Source organism: Papaver somniferum, unplaced genomic scaffold, assembly GCF_003573695.1.
Source record: "Papaver somniferum cultivar HN1 unplaced genomic scaffold, ASM357369v1 unplaced-scaffold_10, whole genome shotgun sequence".
NCBI classification, from domain to species: Eukaryota; Viridiplantae; Streptophyta; class Magnoliopsida; order Ranunculales; family Papaveraceae; genus Papaver; species Papaver somniferum.
Genome location: NW_020618825.1, coordinates 20,133,997 through 20,154,445, shown reverse-complemented (window position 1 = coordinate 20,154,445; position 20,449 = coordinate 20,133,997). Strand labels below are relative to the sequence as shown.

The window sequence follows — 20,449 nt, the reverse complement described above, 5'->3', positions numbered from 1 at the left end:
GCCATAAATGGCAACTTTGAAAGCTTTGTTGAATACAACTAGGACAACTCGTCCCTCATATATCAGGTTAGCTGATACGGAAGCAACTTATGAACTTAAACCTGGGACCTTACAGCTGCTCCCAGTCATTTTAGGGAAAGAAAATGAAAACCCCTATTTCCATGTTAGGGACTTTGAGGAAATTTGTAGTACCCTCAGGATTAGAAACCTATATGATGATGCTTTGAAGCTTAGGTTATTCCCCTTTTCCCTGAAAGATAAAGCTAAATCATGGCTATATAGTTTGGCTTCCGGGTCAATCGAAACGTATGAACAACTTACATCTGCCTTTTTGAACAAGTTTTTCCCTAGGCACAAAACATCGTCTATTAGAACGCAATTCTGCACGTTTTCTCAACAGGAGGGAGAAACTTTGTATAGGTATTTGGAAAGGTTCAATGATTTATTAGCCCAATGTCCTCATCATGGTTTAGAGAAGGTTAGGTTAGTTCAGATCCTTCATGAGGGTTTAGATTATCCCACCACAACCATAGTAGAATCTATGTGTACTGGTGGATTTGAGAACCAAGCAGTTGATGACGCGATGACATATTTGCGTGAAGTCGCCGAAAAAACCCAACAATGGGAAAGTAGTAGGGGACCCCAGAAAACAATTCTTCTTAGCAGAGGAAACGTTGATAGGGTAGAAGGAGGCTATGAATAAGATGCTAAAATTGCTGCTATAGCGAAAAGGTTAGAAGCTTTAGAAGTGGGCAACACTAGTAGTAGATTGGAGCCTCTTTGGGAAGGCCAGAATAATGAAGAGCAAGCCAATGCTCTATATAATAACACTAGGTTTGATAATCGTCATAAGTTTGACCCATATTCAGAAACCTATAATCCTGGTTGGAGGAACCATCCGAACTTTTCATGGTCTAAGGGACAGAGTCGGGGTCAGTCTAATAATTTTAATGCTCCCCCAGGTTTTGGATACACTAGGAATACATCAGGCCCAGAAAATAAAACGACTAGCTTAGAGGAATCTATTAATATGTTAGCAAAAACTCAGGAAATGTTAGCACAGATCCATGTTAGTTTTCAACAGGAAACCAAGCAGAATTTTCAAACTAATGCTCAGAGCCTTCCTAAGTTAGAACTTCAAGTCGGCCAAATAGATAAGACCTTAAGTGAGACAGATAATGGTAGGTTCCCTAGTCATACTAATCCCAATCCTAGAGGAGTTCATGAAGTAGGTACAAAACCATTGAATCAATTTAATGCTATTAGAACCCTTAGGAGTGGTAGAATAGTAGACAATCAGGTAACCATGCCCGATAGTGAACATATTGTAGTTCACCCCTCAGGACCACTAGCTGAAGAGACTGATAAAGTTTCTAATGATGTGAATTCGGTTCCTGAAAGGTCTGATTTTAGGCCTAGAGCCCCATTTCCTCAGCTATTAGTACCAACAAAGAAGGAATCAAACTTTAATGACATAGTGGAGGTTTTTAAGCAAGTTACCATAAAACTTCCCTTATTAGATACAATTAGGCAAATTCTTGCTTATGCCAAGTTCCTTAAGGATATGTGTACGCGAAAGCGAAAACTTAGCGTCCATAAGAAAGCCTTTTTAGCTAGTCACGTAAGTTCAATCATTCAGAACACCACAACTCCAAAGTAGAAAGACCCAGGTTGTCCTACCATTTCTTGCACAATAGGTAACTTCCGGGTAGAAAAAGCTTTACTTGACTTAGGAGCCAGTGTGAACTTACTGCCATTCCATGTATACTTACATCTAGGACTTGGTGAAATGAAACCTACTCAGATGACACTGCAGTTAGCTGATAGGTCTGTTAAAATCCCTCGAGGTGTTATTGAGGATGTTCTTATTGAGGTTGACAAGTTTATTTATCCCGTGGATTTCGTGGTCCTAGATACCCAACCTTTCCCTGACCCAGAGAACCAGATACATGTGATTTTAGGTCGCCCATTTTTAGCTACGTCTAATGCGATCATTAACTGTCGAAATGGTGTGATGAGTTTATCTTTTGGTAATATGACTATGGAGATGAACATTTTTAATGTCAGTAAGCAACATCATGAGCTAGATGACAGATGTGTTGAAGAGGTGAACATGATAGAAGCCTTAGTTCAGGAGTCATTACCAAACATTTTGTCTGAAGACCCATTAGAAAGTTGTCTATCCCATTTTGGTTTAGATTTTGACGATGATAGCATTATTGAACAGGTGAATTCTCTATTAGGTTCTACCCCTGTGTTAGACACTGATAGATGGAAATCTAGGTTCGAACCGTTACCAGTTTCTGAGACTATCCTAATTCCTTCTTTAGAAGAGCCCCAAAAGTCGGACCTTAAACCACTACCCGATACTCTAAAGTATGTGTTTTTAGGCCCATCTGAGACTTTACATGTGATTGTAGCTTCCGATTTGGATAGTGATCAGGAAAGTAGGCTAGTAAATGTACTTCAAGACAATAAGGAAGCTTTAGGGTGGACTATAACAGACATTAAGGGTATAAGTCCGACTGTGTGTATGCAACATATTCATTTAGAGGAAGACTCCAAACCTTCTAGAGAGATGCAACATCGACTGAACCCTAACATGAAAGAGGTAGTTCGAAAAAAGGTGCTTAAGTTGTTAGATGCGGGTATTATTTACCCAATTTCAGACAGTAAGTGGGTCAACCCTGTTTAGGTTGTCCCCAAGAAATCAGGTATCACTGTAGTCCAGAATGATAATAATGAATTAATCCCAACCCGAGTGACCACGGGATGGCGTGTGTATATTGACTATAGGAAATTGAACAAGGTCACAAGGAAGGATCAGTTTCCCCTTCCTTTTATCGACCAAATGCTAGAGCGATTAGCTGGACATAGTCACTATTTCTTCTTAGATGGATACTTCGGTTATAATCAGATCGTTATTTCCCCAGAAGACCAAGAGAAAACCACTTTTACCTGTCCCTTTGGTACCTTTGCGTATAGACGCATGCCTTTCGGGCTATGAAATTCCCCTGCAACTTTTCTGCGTTGTATGATGAGCATATTTTCTGATATGGTAGAACGGTTCTTAGAGGTCTTCATGGATGATTTTTCAGTGTTTGGTTCATCTTTCGATGAGTGCTTGCATCATTTGACATTAGTGTTTATAGGTGTAAGAAAACAAAAATTATTGCTTAATTGGGAAAAATGCCATTTCATGGTTAAATCAGGAATTGTGTTAGGGAATATCGTCTCTTCGAAGGGTATAGAGGTAGACAAATCCAAAGTTGACCTTATTAAGACTTTACAGGTCCCAAAAACCGTAAAAGATATTAGGTCATTCCTAGGGCATGCAGGTTTTTACCGTCGATTCATTAAGGATTTTAGCTTGATTTTTAGACCTCTTTGCAATTTGCTTGCTAAAGATGTTAAGTTTGTCTTTGATGATGCTTATTTAGAGGCTTTTTAGAAGTTTAAAACTTTACTCACTACTGCCCCGATAGTCCAAGCACCTAATTGGAACCTACCCTTTGAAATTATGTGTGATGCTTCAGATTATGCTATAGGCGTTGTGCTAGGTCAGCGAGAAAACAAATTACTCCATGTGATTTACTATGCTAGTAAAACTCTGAATGATGCCAAAATGAACTATACAACTACCAAGAAGGAATTGCTAGCCATCGCGTTTGCCTTTGATAAGTTTAGATCTTATTTATTAGGTTTTAAGATCGTAATCTATACTGATCATGCTGCTTTGAAATACCTTTTGCCTAAGAAGGATACCAAACTTAGATTGATTAGATGGATCCTTTTGTTACAAGAATTTTGTCCAGACATTAGAGACAAAAAGGGTGCAGAGAATGTAGTAGCAGACCACTTGTCTAGGCTAGTTGTTAGTTCCCCTAATATTCCCTTCCTATAAGAGACAGTTTTCCTGATGAAAAATTGTTCTCTGTTTCCCAATTACCTTGGTATGCAAATATAGTGAATTATCTTGTTACTGGTCGAATGCCTCAACATTGGGGTAAGCAAGATAGTTCTAGGTTTTTAGCCGAGGTTAAGCATTTCTTTTGGGACGATCCTTATCTGTTTAAGTATTGTCCGGACCATATTATTAGGAGATGTGTATCTGAGAGTGACCAGTCTAGTATTATCTCCTTTTGTCATGAACATGCATGTGGGGGTCATTTTAGTGCTAAGAAGACTGCTGCTAAGATTTTGCAGTGTGGATTTTACTGGCCTTCGTTGTTTAAAGATTCCCATAGTCATTGTGTTTCTTGTGAGCATTGCCAGAATTTAGGAACCATTTCCCGTAGAAATATGATGCCTTTGAACCCTATTTTAGTGATTGAGGTCTTTGATGTGTGGGGCATTGATTTTATGGGTCCATTTCCTATTTCGTTTGGTTATCTTTACATACTTGTCGCTGTAGACTATGTGTCTAAGTGGGTTGAGGCGGTTCCGTGTAGAACGAATGACCACAGGGTCGTAGTCCATTTTTTGAAAGAGAATATACTTACACGTTTAGGTACTCCGCGAGCTATAATTAGTGATGGAGGTTCACACTTTTGTAATAGACTGTTTGATCTTTTAATGAAACAATATGGTATTACCCATAAAGTAGCAACCCCATATCACCCTCAGACTAGTGGTCAGGTAGAGGTTTCCAATAGGGAAATTAAACGTATTCTAGAGAAAACAGTTAATCCAAATAGGAAAGACTGGTCGTCGAGGCTTATTGATGCCTTATGGGCTTACCGTACTGCGTTTAAGACACCCATTGGAATGTCACCTTATCGTTTAGTGTTTGGAAAGGCATGTCACCTGCCTGTTGAGTTAGAGCATCGAGCCTATTGGGCTATTAAGAACTTAAACTTTTCACTTGACAAGGCAGGAGCTCAAATAAAGATTCAGCTCAATGAGTTGGACGAGATTCATGGAGATGCATACGATAGTGCTAAGGAGTATAAGAATAAAATGAAACTTGTGCATGATAGGAATATTTTACTAAAGTCATTTTCTCCAGGTCAAAAAGTTCTTCTGTATGACACTCGTTTGCATCTATTCCCCGGGAAGTTGCGCTCTCCGTGGACCGGTCCTTTTGTGGTCCGTACTGTTTTTCCTCATAGGGATGTTGAGATTGAGACACCAGATGGTAGTAGTTCTTCGAAGGTTAACGGTCAGCGATTGAAGCCATTTCTAGAGCCTTTTCCTAAATGTGATGTTGAGGAGGTCCCTCTGGAGGACCCTGTTTACCTTGATTGACCATCGAGGCGATTTTGTATGTTGTATAATATTTTTGTAGGTTTTTGGTTACTCTTCACCCAGGTACTATCTTTCCGACTTCTCTCTTTACTATTTCCTCATCTTACTTATATTTTTGGTATTGTTCTTTAATTAGAAACATTGAGGACAATGTTAGATTTAAGTTTGGGGGTGGGGTAGAACTTTTGTTACCTTTTCGTTGCAATAAATAAACTCCAGAGCTTAGAAACTAACCAATCTAGGCTCTGGAGTTTACTTATATTTATTTCGTTGCAATAAATAAACTTTTGTTACCTTTTTGTTACCTTATCCCTATTAAGGATGGCACTAACCAATCTAAGTGGATGGAAGCATTTTGGTTGTATGAGTTGAGGAACCAATCTGACTAGATGGAAACATCTAAAGAGTCTATTCATAAAAGCACAGAGCTCAGGTGTTAGAAATAACATGATAGTTTCACCATATCTCGTTGAGTTCTTTTCACTTCTGTTTTTATTTTGTTTTGTTTTTAAACTATGTTTCTCTAAGTGATTAGGTGGGGCTCACGATTCAAGTTGTTACCAATGCTAGGGTGAATTAGAGTGATTGAGATACAAAAAAAAAAAAAAAGTAGAAAAGAAAAAAAAAGTTGAAAAAAAAAGGAAAAAAAAGAAGAAGAAAGAAACTGCGACCAAACCATCAAACCAACTGGAATAAATTCAATAAAGTCGACCACTGGAACCCTTGTATATGCCAGTTGTGTTGACCTAGAGTTAGGATTATCGACCACTGGTACCCTTGTATATGCCAGTGTGTTGATATTAGTCAGACTAGTATCTCAGTCCATTAGGATAGGTTCATTTTAACGGAGGCCTTCAGACAGATATGAGAAACACCGTTCACCTAGTAAACATCAAAACCATCTATGTTTTTCTCTATACCCATCTTCTTGATCTATCCATGTGATTAGTTTCGACTCCGGATATTGATGTCCATAGTGCAACTATCTGAGTAGAGCTCTGTCACTTATATATGAATTTTAGTATGCTTGAGTGCAAACTCGTGTACAATAATTGGAATTTCGCATCAGGGTACTTCCTCCTGTAGTCAATAAGTATGCCAACCAAGGAGATTCGTTAGTGCCTTCCAAGGTTCTGTGTAGATAACTAGGGTCTGGAGTATAAAGGTTTTGTGGGTATACCTCTGGTAAGCCCTCCGGAGACAACACTCCGCCACTAGGGACACCTAGGGGTTTAAAGGCTTATTGCATACGCTAAATGCAATCGACGATGCCTGCGACAGTGAGCTAGGATTTTTATTTTATTTTTGCTCGAGGACTAGCAAATAATTAGTTTGAGGGTATTTGATAGACGCATTTATGTGTCTATTTTGATCTCAATTATGTTTATTGTTAGTGCTCGCTTTTATACTTATTTGATTATTTTATGTTTTTGTTGGTATTTTTGGAGAAATAAGCTTTTGCGCGAAAATTGGCTCAAAAAAGTGGTATTTGCACTCGTGGGAGGAAATCACTAAAGAGACCCTTTATTTGGATAAGGGGCATATAATTACTAAGGGGCACCTACTTTTTATTTACACCCATGACACCCTAAGTGTTAAAAGCACCCAGTAGCAGGATAAGGGGCGTCATCTTCTACATTTGAATTTTTGCTTTTTGGCGGGAAACTCGTTGCAGCATCGTGTTGGAGCAAGACAGTGCGATAGATATTCACGGGAATGGATAAACTTGGATTGATAATGAGTATTGGCGACAAACTAGCGATGGTAAGAGAGTTTGTATTAGCACAGAAGACGTGTGAGAAGATTAACATTCTTTCTCAAAGAAAACAGAGAAGGGGTATATTCTCGGGTTTATTGGCTTTGCTTTTGGAAAGTACGTGGAAACATTTTCGAGTATGTTGATGATTTGGGAAGATACGTGAATGATTGAGAGAGTATATGGACGCATAGGATCATATCATATATTTACTAATGAGAGTTTTAATCAAAACAAGGAAGAAAAGCCGTGACCTTTTTGGAAAAGAAAACCAGAGATTTAATCGGTATTTTTGGTTGTTGCGTATATAAATAGGATGCTGGGACCGAAACAGGGAGAGGAGGAAACCTTAGGAGAAGTATAGGACACCACAGAGCTCCAGAGATCGAGTTGCAGGAAAATACAATATTCTGCTGCTGCTGCTGAAGAGGAAGAACACGAAGAAAATTGACGCACAAGCAACTGTCGCAGAAAACTATCGTTTTTCACAGCAGAAACTATGTGTCGTTCATCACAGCGGTTACATTAGGTCTTTAGCTATTATTTCGCTCTGTAACAGTCATTCTGCAACACCAATACATTGTTGCAAACAGTCTATGTTATTACTTTTCACCCTTTTAATCATCTTTTGAGCAACAAACACATATTTTGAGACCATGATTAATATGAGGAGCTAAACCGCATTGCTGAGGCGATATAGGAAGCTATCTTTCCAACAAAAAGTGGTATATTCTATTTTATCTTTTTATTTGCAATAATTATATGATTATTTGCCTTGAACTATTATTGAATATGATTTTTATTTGAGTGATTGTGATTTATTTTGATGGAGTATGCTTAGTTTTAAGACTTTTGATGCTTCATACTTGGTATTTACAATTATTACTTTTGAAAATCTACTTGTTGTAATATTTTAGAATCAAATTAAACGAGAAAATTGCATAAATATAAGTATTGGTTTAATCACTTTGAACTTGGAAAATAGTAGAATCTTAGCTTCAGTGTTTCTTTTAATATTGATATCATCTTTGATTGAGTTTGCTAAATTTTTTAGTGAGTTTTCTATTTTAATATTAGAATTTAAGTCTAATTAACATCCTTCACAAGTCTGAGAATCGAACCACTTTTACCACTATCTACAAATCACATCAACTTCAACCAGGTACAATCTTTCCGACTTCTCTCTTTACTTTTTCCTCATGTTAATTATATTTTTGGTACTGTTCTTTGATTAGAAACATTGAGGACAATGTTAGATTTAAGTTTGGGGGTGCGGTAGAACTTTTTGTTACCTTTTCGTTGCAATAAATAAACTCCAGAGCCTAGAAATTTATCCCTATTAAGGATGGCACTAACCAATCTAAGTGGATGGAAGCATTTTGGTTGTAGGAGTTGAGGAACCAATCTGACTAGATGGAAACATCTAAAGAGTCTATTCATAAAAGCACAGAGCTCAGGTGTTAGAAATAACATGATAGTTTCACCATATCTCGTTGAGTCCTTTTCACTTATGTTTTTATTTTGTTTTGTTTTTAAGATATGTTTCTCTAAGTGATTAAGTGGGGATCACGATTCAAGTTGTTACCAATGCTAGGGTGAATTAGACTGATTGAGATACAAAAAAAAAAAAAAAAAACTGAGACCAGACCATCAGACCAACTGGAATAAATTCAATAAAGTCGACCACTGGAATCCTTGTATATGCCAGTTGTGTTGACCTAGAGTTAGGATTATCAATCATTGGTTCCCTCGTATATGCCAGTGTGTTGATATTAGTCAGACTAGTATCTCAGTCCATTAGGATAGGTTCATTTTAGCGGAGGCCTTCAGACAAATATGAGAAACACCGTTCACCTAGTAAACATCAAAACCATCTATGTTTTTCTATATCCATCTTCTTGATTTATCCATGTGATTAGTTTTGACTCCGGATATTGATGTCCATAGTGCGACTATCTGAGTAAAGCTCTGTCACTTCATATGAATTTTAGTATGCTTGAATATGAGCTCGTGTACAACAATTGGAATTTCGCATTAGGGTACTTCCTCCTGTAGCCAATAAGTATGCCAACCAAGGAGATTCTTTAGTGCCTTCCAAGGTTCTGTGTAGATAGCTAGGGTCTGGAGTATAAAGATTTTGTGGGTATACCTCTGGTAAGCTCCCCGGAGACAACACTCTGCCACTAGAAACACCTAGGGGCTTAAAGGCTTATTGCATATGCTAAATGCAATCGACGATGCCTGTGATAGTGAGTTAGGATTTTATTTCTATTTTGTTTTTGCTCGAGGACTAGCAAATAATAGGTTTGGGGGTATTTGATAGACACATTTTTGTGTCCGATTTGTCTCGATTTTATATATTGTTAGGGCTCATTTTTGTACTTATTATGGTGTTTTATTTATTTGTAGGTATTTTTGGCCAATAAACATTTTTTGAAAAAATTGGCTCGAAAAGTTGTCGGAAAGCACCCGGAGGACACTTGCTATTCGGACCCCCGGTTTGGATAAGGAGCACCCCCAGGACACCCCTTAAGGCAGCTGCTAAAGGAACCCCTACTCTGGATAGCGGGCGCCCTTCTTCTTCAAGGTTCAAAGATAGCAAATAGGCGGGAATCTGATGTACAAGCTGCGTATTTTCCTGGGAAGAGCTCGATTAAATTCTGTTGAGTTTTCTTGGTGTTTGACGCTGGAATGGATTGGTACCACCCTGTTACGACTAAACAGGGTTGGTAGGTCTTCTAAATTCGAAAATATAGGGCGTTATGTGGATTTAGGGCCGAACAGAGGAGATGGAAATATTATCGGAATTTCTGAAATTCCGTGAAGTATTGGAGAGGTTTCTTACATGGAGATGAGTTGGGATGTACATGATGAGTCAGAACAGAGATTGTAGGTGGCACAGATTCGAAAAAATAGGCATTAATCTTCGGTTTGGATAAAACAGGGCACTGGTTATTCGTGGAAGTTTCATTGGTTATATTTGTGGAAGTTTGGTGCTGTGAAGGAAGGATTTACTCTCTGGGATTCGTATCTTTCAGTTTTAGGAAGTTTTATAACTCACAAACCGCGTAAAAAAAAATTTGGAAGAGAAGAAAATTCCGAGTATTACTGCCAAAGAAAAGAGTTATTTTTGGGACTTCACTTGCTTTATACGGGACCTTCCGTGTATACATATGAAGCTAGGGAGTCACAGAAGAGGGTACGCAACTTTAGGAGAAGTTTAGAACCCAACAGAGAAGAATCAGTCGAGTTGCAGAGCGAGTTACACCAGCAGGAGAAGAAGAAGAAGAAACTGAAGAACAAACACCATTCAAAACAGTCGTTTTTTTCAGTCTTAATATCTCAACACTTAGGCGTCTCAATTTGTAGCACTGCTACAGTAACCAACAGGTCTCTGTAACAGTTCGTCGTTTGTAACAGCTTCTTTGTAGCGCCAATACAGCGTTGCAAACTGTCTGTTTATTTTCCTTCCTTTTAATCAACTTTTGAACCATAAACCAATATTTTAAGCAAGTGATTAATATGAGGAGCTAAACCCCATTGCTGAGGCGATAGAGGAAGCTATTTTTCCAACAAAAAGTGGTATATTCTATTTTATCTTTTTATTTGCAATAATTATATGATTATTTGCCTTGAACTATTATTGAATATGATTTTTATTTGAGTGATTGTGATTTATTTTGATGGAGTATGCTTAGTATTAAGACTTTTGATGCTTCATACTTGGTATTTACAATTATTACTTTTGAAAATCTACTTGTTGCAATACTTTAGAATCAAATTAAACGAGAAAATTGCATAAATATAAGTGTTGGTTTAATCACTTTGAACTTGGAAAATAGTGGAATCTTAGCCTCGGTGTTTCTTTTAATATTGATATCATCTTTGTTTGAGTTTGTTATAATTTTTATTGTGTTTTCTATTTTAGTTTTGAATTTAAGTCTAAAAAAAAATCCTTCACAAGTCTGAGAAACGACACTCTTTTTACCACTATCTACAAATAACATTACTAGCAAAAAGAATTTGTCTACAGTACAAAATTTAAGTTGAAGGTACAAATTCTGGTTCTTTCGTAAAAACAAATTTAAGCTATTAGTAGATTTTTGTTTACAAGAAAATAGGAAACACAAAATTGTGTAAAAGGGAATTTATTTATTTTTTGATGGTTTGGAACAGAATCCATCGTACTACTTGATGGTTGCGTGTAAAAAACTTCAATATCATAAATTGACGAGCTATCGAAAATCATTGTTATTGTAATGTGTGGTCCGCGTAGTAAAAATCTTTCAGTTCTACTAACTAAGATTATTTTCAGTTTTCCTAGATAATTGGTTCACTTATCTTTTAGTACACAAAACTAGTGACAAAACCCCTAGGTGAACAAACTAGTGATAAGAAAAAACCGGTCATATTATTTCTACCAAATAAAAACCGTTTCAAATAAAACTGGGACAAAAACCCCAAGTCAAATGATAATGAGAAAATTTAACTTTTTTTATTTTAAAAAAACCCAAATGTACCCTTTCATCTTTTCTTCTTCTTCTTCTCTGATTTCTTTTTTCTTTTTTCTTCCTACTCCTTATCCCACCACCATCATCACCAGCAGCAACAATGGATCTCCACAAACACCAACAACAATTTTATTCTCCCCCGACACACCACTTCCCTGTAATTCCCTATAAATTTAGTTTTTTCATTGAGAAACGGTTGTTGTTATTAAAGCCGAGAGATCTAAATCGAGAAATTCTTTTCTCAATCGTTCATTTGAAGTCCCTAAAACTGAGAAAGGAAGAAGCAGCAGCTGCCGCTGTTATCACCTGAAATTAGATCGAGACAGAGATGAAGAAGCAGAAAAGAACGGCGCTGATTCAAGAGATGAAGAATTCGAGAGACGTTTTCTCTCAATCATTAGTTTATTCATTTCCCTAAAACTGAGAAAAGAAGAAGCAGCAGATGCCATTGTTTTATCACCTGAAATTGAGAGTAAATATCGTTACTGTTGATCGAGAATTGGGAGATGTGAAAAGGGTAAGATACAGATGATGGATTTGAAACAGATTTAAGATGGGTTGAATCTGATATTGCAAGAAATTGGATTTGCATCTCGTCTAGGGTTGATTCAGAAATTGAAACTCAGAGTTGAGTTAGATTGATGTGAAGATGTGAATTAGGTTGTTGCTGGTGAAATTGAGGTTCTGACGATGGAAATTGGTTAGGGTTTGGTTTCTGCTGCTCCTGTAGATATCTGAGATGAATGGAGAAAAAGATGGGGATTGGAGGAATTTATGGTTGAGAGAAGGATTACAAGGAAGAAGTAGAAGAACTGAAGTTGTAGCTGGTGGTGATGATGAAGTTGCAGAACCAGTTGCTGCTACCACGACGAATTTGATATGAAATCGAGGTCTTGTTGTGATGAATTTATGAACAGGTTTTTCCTGAAATCGAAGTATGGAAGAGGATGATGATTGAATTGAAGTGGGGGTTTCTATAACTGAAGAATTATGTGATGTATGTGAACTGATGGTGCTATGGGTTAGGCTCTTGGATAGAGTTTGTCATAGAGAAGATTCATTCGATGGAGGATTTAGAGATGGTTTTGGTGCAATGGAGTTGGAGAATGGCAGAATCTTGAATATGAGATGTTGCAATGAGTAAGTTGTGGATGTTGTGCAATGAGTTTGTGGTTGTTGTGTGATTGTTAACAGGTTTTTGAGGCAGCAAAGAGATGCAGGTGGAAGTGGCCTGAGTTTGAAATGCAATTGGTGTTGTATATGAATGAATTGCAGGTTACCTGAGCAGCTGCAGGTGGTATATGCAAATGGGGTTTTGCAGGCGACTGAAATGGAATAGAAGATAGCAGTGTTGGTTTGATGGACAAAGGTTATGACTGAAGAAAGAAATAAATTGAATTGATGGCCTGGTGGTTGAAAGAATAGAATGAGGTTGTTGATACAATGATGTTGGCTTGAATGAATGATTGAGAAGATTCACAAATAGATGAATGCTAGGAAAAGCAGGAAAGTATTGTGGAGTTGTGGATTATAGGGTTGGAATTGGAAGTGCAGGTTAAGATGCAAAGAATAGGGCCTGGTGGATAGTGCAGTTGGAGTTGAAGCAATTGAAGGTGGATAGTGCAGCTGGGTTCTGCCTGAAAGTAGAGCTGTTTTTATGTAGAGCTGTGTTACAAGAGATGATGCTGTAAACTAGAGTAGAAATGAAGCTTAAATGAAGTGCAGCTACTGATGAATTCTGATGAAACCAATTATGGTTTCATCGTATTTATTATGAAACCATAATCGGTTTCATCGTATTTATGATGAAACCAAAATTGGTTTCATCTAATTTTTGGTCAGTGGTGGTGGTGGTCGTCGGCGGGTGTTGGCGATGTTGCTGGTTTTAGTCGGTGGTGGTCGGCGGTGGTCGGCAGTGGTGGTGCTGGCAGTTGATAATATGTGTTTGTAGCATAGAGCATGGATCTGTGTTGTTGTGATGTTGTTGTATCCAAGACAACTGCAACATAAGATCCTTGTTGAATTTTTCTTGTAGTTGAATTCTGATGAAACCAATTAAGGTTTCATCTTATTTTATGATGAAACCAAAATCAGTTTCATCGGATTTGTGATGTAACCAAAATCGGTTTCATCTAAATTGGTCAGTAGTGGTGGTGGTGGTGGTCGGTGGCGGCGGTGGCGGTGGTGGTCGGAGGTGGCGGTGGTGGTCGGTAGCGGTGGTGGTCGGAGCGGGGTGGTGGTCGGAGGCGGCGGGGTCGGTGAGGTGGTGGTGGTGGCGATGGTTGGCGGTGGTGGTCGGTGGCGGCGACGACGGTGGTGGTCGGTGGCGGTGGTAGAAGGTGGCGTTGCTTGTTGATGGTGACAATATAATAAGAATTAAAGTGGGGTTGATTTTTGTTTTTGTTGGGGTGATTTAAATTAAGAGGATAATATAGACCAATTATATTAAATGGGGTTTTTGTGAACAATTTGTTTTGTTGGAGTTTTTGTGTATGGATAGTGACACCTTTGGGGTTTTAACTCGCGAACCGTTTAGTACATGTTAAATATTTCAAAACTTCACTTATTTACTTATTAATCAACAATTTAGATTAACTCCATAAAAAAAACCTTATTTTCCTTTGGGGATTTGGTAATATCCTCCAGAAATGTATTACCCAAGATGTAGGCATAGTTTTAAGAAATAGTCAATCCACTTATCATCACATCTCATATTCGCTACCTTATAAGAGTGCATCAAAACAGCACCATTCACAGCAGAAAAGATTATAGAAACATTACCTCTAAGCATGGAGATTCTTCCTTGTAACTTCCTTCTACTTCTTCCTCTTATTCTCCTTCCTCTATATTTTCTCATTACCTCCAAAACCAGAAAAAGTTATGATCAAAACAAACCCAACTTTCCACCTGGTCCTCGTAAGCTTCCAATCATTGGCAACTTACATCAACTTGCAAAACCGCCTCATGAATCACTATCACAACTATCTAAGATATATGGTCCAGTCATGCTTCTACAATTTGGCAGTGTGCCAACAGTCGTAATCTCCTCCGCTGAAGCTGCCGAACAAGTCATGAAGCCTCTCGATCTTGAGTTTTGTACTAGACCTCCACTTGCTGGACCGAAACGTCTTTCGTATAATTACTTAGACATTGCATTTGTACCTTATGGAGAATACTGGAGGGAGATTCGTAAAATATGTGTGCTTGAACTTTTGGGCGTGAAAAGGGTGCAATCTTTTAAGGTAGTCAGGGCTGAGGAAATCGATATTTTGATTGATTCCATATCATCTTCTTCTTCTAATATTAGTCCTGTTGATGTTTTTGAAAAGTTATCAAGTTTTACACATAAAACAATTTGTAGAGTTGCTTTTGGTAGCTCTACCAGTCTAAGTACGTTTGATGGAAGACTTACAAAAATCCTTTATGAGATCTTGTCTGTATTGAATGGTTTCTCTGCCACGGATTACATTCCTAAGGTAGGTTGGATTATTGATAGGATCAGTGGCAGTCATGGAAGAATTGAAAAATCTTTTCATGATTTGGATGAATTGTTTCAAAGAATGATAGACGAACATCTAAATCCGGTGAGACGAACAATATCAAAGCAATTCTTCTGGTAAGTAACTTTTTTTTCTTTTCATCTTGTTATTTCCAAAATAATCTTCGTCTACTTGAGCTGCATAAACTAATAAGATTTCATGTATCAAACTAAACAATCAGGATATATTTGCTGCTGGAGTAGACACAACAGCTGTAACAATGAGTTGGGCAATGACAGAACTGGCTAAAAATCCAGAAGCAATGAAGAAAGTTCAAGAAGAGATACGAAACCATGTGGGATCAAAAGGAAAGGTAGAAGAATCAGACCTTGATCATTTCCCCTACTTAAAAATGGTAGTTAAAGAGACTCTAAGGTTACACCCAGTAAATCCTTTGATTCTTAGAGAAAGCATGAAAAACAGTAAGATCGATGGGTACGATGTATATCCAAAAACAACGGTCCTAATAAATGCATGGGCAATCGGGAGAAATCCTAAGTATTGGCGAAATCCAGAAGAATTCTTGCCAGAGAGGTTCAAAGATGATAGCTCTATCGATCATTTCGTCACCAGTAATCAAAAATTTGCATACCTACCTTTTGGGGGAGGTCGAAGGGGCTGTCCCGGAATTAACATGGCACTTTTGTTAACAGAACTCGTCCTTGCCAATGTATTGTATGCTTTCGACTGGGAGTTACCAAAAGGACTCAAGAAGGAAGACATAAACATGGAGGTATCATCAGGGATTAGTGTCCATAAGAAAATTCCACTTGAGCTTGTACCCAGCAAGCATATATATGGTTAGGAAATTTGATTGAGAGAAAATAAGAATTGTGTGCTAAACATATGTATATGCATGTAATTTTCTGTGTGCTTATTTTTCTTTTGTTTTTTCTTTGAAAGATTGTAAAGGTGATTTTGTGCTAGGCGTATCTTCCCCTTAAAGGCCTTGACAAATAAAACACTCGAACCTTTAAAGTTTGAATTTGACTAGAAGGGTTGCAAAATCAAGGAGCAAGAAAGAGGTGTATAAAATAAGAACCTAAGCTACAGCAAGAGGACATCATGGACTACACACCAACTACTCGAACTAATTCCCAAGAGGTGAGCTTTGCTCCCCTCCAAAAGCTATAGTAGCAGCTGTTATTCAGTTGGCAGTCACCATCTTTTGTACTACAGCCATCACCACCCCATCCAAGAACCAAGAACCAAATCTCTTTTCCAGTAACAAGTACCGGATCGAGAAGAGATAAACCGCATAACGATCTTATTTTCAGAGATGCAGCTAAAGTTTTTACATTCGCTGTCTGCTGGCCTGGACGCAACTTACCCAAAGGCAAGCCATCACCACCCCATCCATCACTAGGGAATTAAAAAAAAAGAAAAGAAGATTAGTAACTTAAAGATCTATCCAATTCACGAGACTTAATTAGTCTGTTGGTATTGCATGTCATAAATTTTGGTGTTTGTTTAATTTTGTATAACATGAACGGGGAAGTGCAACATCTGTTAGGTTGAGGACTTTATTGTTTGTCTATGAGATGTTATTCAATTTTGAAACATATAAGGAATTTTCGATTAGGTAGTTGCTGTGGACACACGAACTACGTGGGCGTCCGAATGCACACAATCAATCATTAACGTCTAAAGAGATTACGATGATGATACCCTGATGTGGATTCATTGGCTTAAAACCTTCGGGTTTATCATGGCCTCCTCCAACTTCCCCGTGCGTGGCGATCATGCATGGGATACAAGTATTAAAGGAAAACAAAACATATAAGCAAATACGTGCGGAGCTAAATGAATGTAAAGTGCTGAAATGTAAATAAGACCAAGGTTTACGTGGTTCAGCACTAAGGCCTACATCCACGGGGTTTGTTGTTCTACTATATTATTCACGGTTACACGAATAGTTGAATGACTTTGGGTTTACATGTTTCTCTCCACTAAGGGATTAACTTACCCTTACTATTCTCTCTCTCTCTCTCCTTCTCTCCTGATCTTTTTTCCATCCCCTTTCCTCTTTGTGGAGATTGGGTATTTATAAGGTTGGAACGTGGGACCCATCTCTGAAGACCGTTGGAACCTTATCTTCTCGTGTCCTTGCGTCCATCACGCGGAGGTCTGCGTTTCCCCCTCGATCCCGCGGAGGCATCTTCGTTCGTTCCACAGGTTGGTCGACACGTGCACTGCTCAGAGTGTTTGATGCGGGTAGTTGAGGGGTCTGCTCGTGTCAGACAAGTGTCTTCTGCCCCTGTCAGTCCGTGTCAGCTAACTTTCTCTCCACCGTTGATCTTAGCCCCTCTTCTGGGGATGAGATAAAGCAACTCCTCGGGTTTTATTTGGTGCTTCGTGACGCATCATGTTTTGATGTTTTGGCTTGCATGCTTTCCACGTACCTTTCTGTATACACGTGTCCGATAGTGAGATATATGTGTACACAATTTGCCCCTTTTCTTCGGGCTTAAATGGCTAATGGGTGCCTTGAAGAAAAACTATCGTCGCACATTCTTCTCACTCCTAATAACTTCTCCTAGATACTTGGGAACTTCTTTTATTCGTGCATTAACTGCTTATGTAACGGGCACGTTTTCCTATTTCTCCCTTAATTTCCTCTTTTCTTTCGGGTATTTTAAGGATAGAGAGGAAATTTAATTTCATTCTTCCTAAACACTCTCTCAGTTCATTCTTCCTTTAAATTTCCTGCCTGCCTTCATTGAACCTGTGACCTTAAATTCTTTGTCAGTCTTCATTGCACCTGTGATCTTAAATTCTGTCAGTCTTCATTGCACCTGTGATCTTAAATTCTGTCAGTCTTCATTGCACCTGTGATCTTAAATTCTCTCTTCATTGCACCTGTGATCTTCCCCTGTTCGTTTCTTCTACTTGCTGTTTTTGCCGGTGAGTTTTTCTTTTCTTTATTTCACTGTTTTATGCCGTGTTGATTTGTGAATTTTCTGCTACTGTTGTTCCTTGTTTGTGATGAAGAACTTTTTCTGATGCTTGCATACTAGTTTGCCCCTGTTCTTCATCTTAAATTAAGGAAGCCATTACTTCGAGGGTGAAATATTGAGCATGTATCCTAATTTTAGGGTTGCTATGTTATCGTGGTTGTATTGCTATGGATGTGTTTTTTGATTTTTGGTTATCGTGTGTAACTTGTTCTTGATTTTATTCTTTCCGCAGCCATGTCTGACCGTCCGCGGCCTACTTATGAGACTCATGATTCTAGGTTGTCGAGATCTCCTCAGCGTCGAGAGTCTCAAGATGATGTTCGTCGGAGTCGAGTTTCTTCTGGAGCGAAAGCCTCGTCCTCTCGGGAAGAGATTCCTTCGATAATTCCGTCTGGTTCACGAAGAGTCTTTAATCACTCAATGGTGCGTCCTCGTGAAGATACTAGGAGTACGCAGGCTCCGCCCCGCGCTGTTGCTTTTGACGTTCCTCCTTTACGTTCGTTAGTGCCCGAGCATCATCTACGGTCTTCTCCAACTTTTAAAGGGAAGAATACAAAGGGCGTAGCTCCTAGGGTTGAATCTTCAAAGAATCCCCCCGTGAAGAGAAAAGCGTCTGAAGCGTTTGTTAGTTCGTCCGGCCCCGCCGAGGAGGATGAGGCGGCTCCCTTGATACGCAGTGTCTCTGTTAGCAGCAAAAAAGTAACCTTCAAGCATATCGATCTTGAAATATTCAAGGAAAAGCATGAGCTTCAAGCCTTCGGGGTTCGTTTCTATGCCCCGAGGATGATATTACGTATGAGCTTATCTCCAAGTACGAATTCGATGAATTTCATTTGTTAACGACGGTTGGGGCATTCGAGGCTGGTCTGATGCTGCCTTTACAAATCGGTGATTCCTTCTACTACGACGTGCTCGCTAGTCGTGAGGGTTCTTCCACCAATACTCATAGCCGTTCCGTATCCCAACTATCGGGGAATTATCTCGCGCCCTGAAGGAATGCTATCTGCGGAGTAAGGGGGAAACGTCGATGACTTCTACGTCCCCAATCCCTGGAGAAGGAATGGTATACTCCTGAGAATTTCAATAACTCCTTCGGTGATTACGTCAATAGTAGGAATCGCAAGCCGTGGAGTGTCAGCCTTCGGAATCTCCCTGCTCCTCGAGGCGAGATTCGTCTGTTAAATGAGGTCAGCGATGCCAAGCTGAAGTATGTTCCTGGCACGGAGGCGTCCAGTCGTCGGAAACTCTTCCCCGCGAGAAGGATCAAGCGCGATCATGATACGAGTGGCACGCCACCGTTATCGAGATAGTTGGTCCGTGGGCTTACGGTTGGATTCCTGGTCCCCGCGGTTGGCGGCCTACCGAGAATAGTAAGCCGCGCGAATCTCCTCCTGTTCGCTATGGAGATTTCTGCCCCTGGCGTCTGAACTTTGCGGGCATGAATTTTCCTTATGCCCTGGATGTCGTAGAGGGAGACGAGGAGGATGGTTCCGGTGCTATACCCCACCGAAGAATATCTCAGCTGCTCAGGTACGCAGATTCTAGCTGCGCTTCGTTTTTATAACTTCCATCAGACGGGAAAATAATTCTTTTGTGTGGTTTGGTATTGAAGAAGAAAAAGATTAGGCCGAAGCAGTCTTCTACTACGGTGATGGGCGAGGTTGAGGCCCAAGAAGAAGTTACTAGTCCAGTGAACGAAGAGTTTGCTGAGGACGAGATTACAGATGGGGAGGAACGTACTGGTACCTCCCCTATCAATGTCGAAGAAGAGGTCTTCGCTGGTCACGCTGGATGAAGGAAGGAACAAAATGTGGTGGCGATGATTGTCATCGGGGATGTTTCCGTCCCTGCTGGTGATGTCGCGGATACCCTTCCCACTTCTCAAGAATTTTCTTTCGATCGGATGTATTCCACGGGGGAGTTCTTTGACGAAGCCCTCGATTTTCCCGAGGACTTCTCTTTACTTTCCCCAATGATGATTGGGATGTTCTTGGTGGTGATGGTAATGGGGATGCTACTGTAGAAGATGTTGGTGCGGAGGAGCCTGCTGTGCATGTAGGCGCGGAGGAGCATGCCAACATTCATGCTGAGGGGGTCGAGTCAGAGAAAGGAAAATCTGTTGTTGACGCGCCCGCCGATAGTCTTCCCCAGTCGCCGACGTCTGAGGGTGAGGACGCCATCATGGATTGGTTTAAGGAAAGAATCTTCTGTTTGTCTCTCATCCCGCTCCTGTGGTTGTGGGGAAAAGGAATCAACCGCGTATACCCGTCGCATGATGGAGATGTCTTCGAAGGCGCAGGTGTCTGAAGCCTGGGGAAAAAGGTTGACTGTTCCCGAAGCTACCCTCGTGCCGGAGCCTCCTACTTCCGTTGCCGATATGATGGCTATCGCCGACGGGTATCAATATGGCTTTCCGCAGCAGTGTGCTGGAGGTAAATT

At 39.6% G+C, this 20,449-nt stretch overlaps 2 pseudogenes; one reads left to right on the top strand and one right to left on the bottom strand.

Moving 5' to 3' along the window:
- Window positions 1-371: 371 nt before the first annotated feature.
- LOC113327461 lies at window positions 372-471 on the bottom strand (annotated as a pseudogene).
- Window positions 472-14,303: 13,832 nt separating this feature from the next.
- Window positions 14,304-15,858, top strand: LOC113326524 (annotated as a pseudogene).
- The last annotated feature ends 4,591 nt before the right edge of the window (window positions 15,859-20,449 follow it).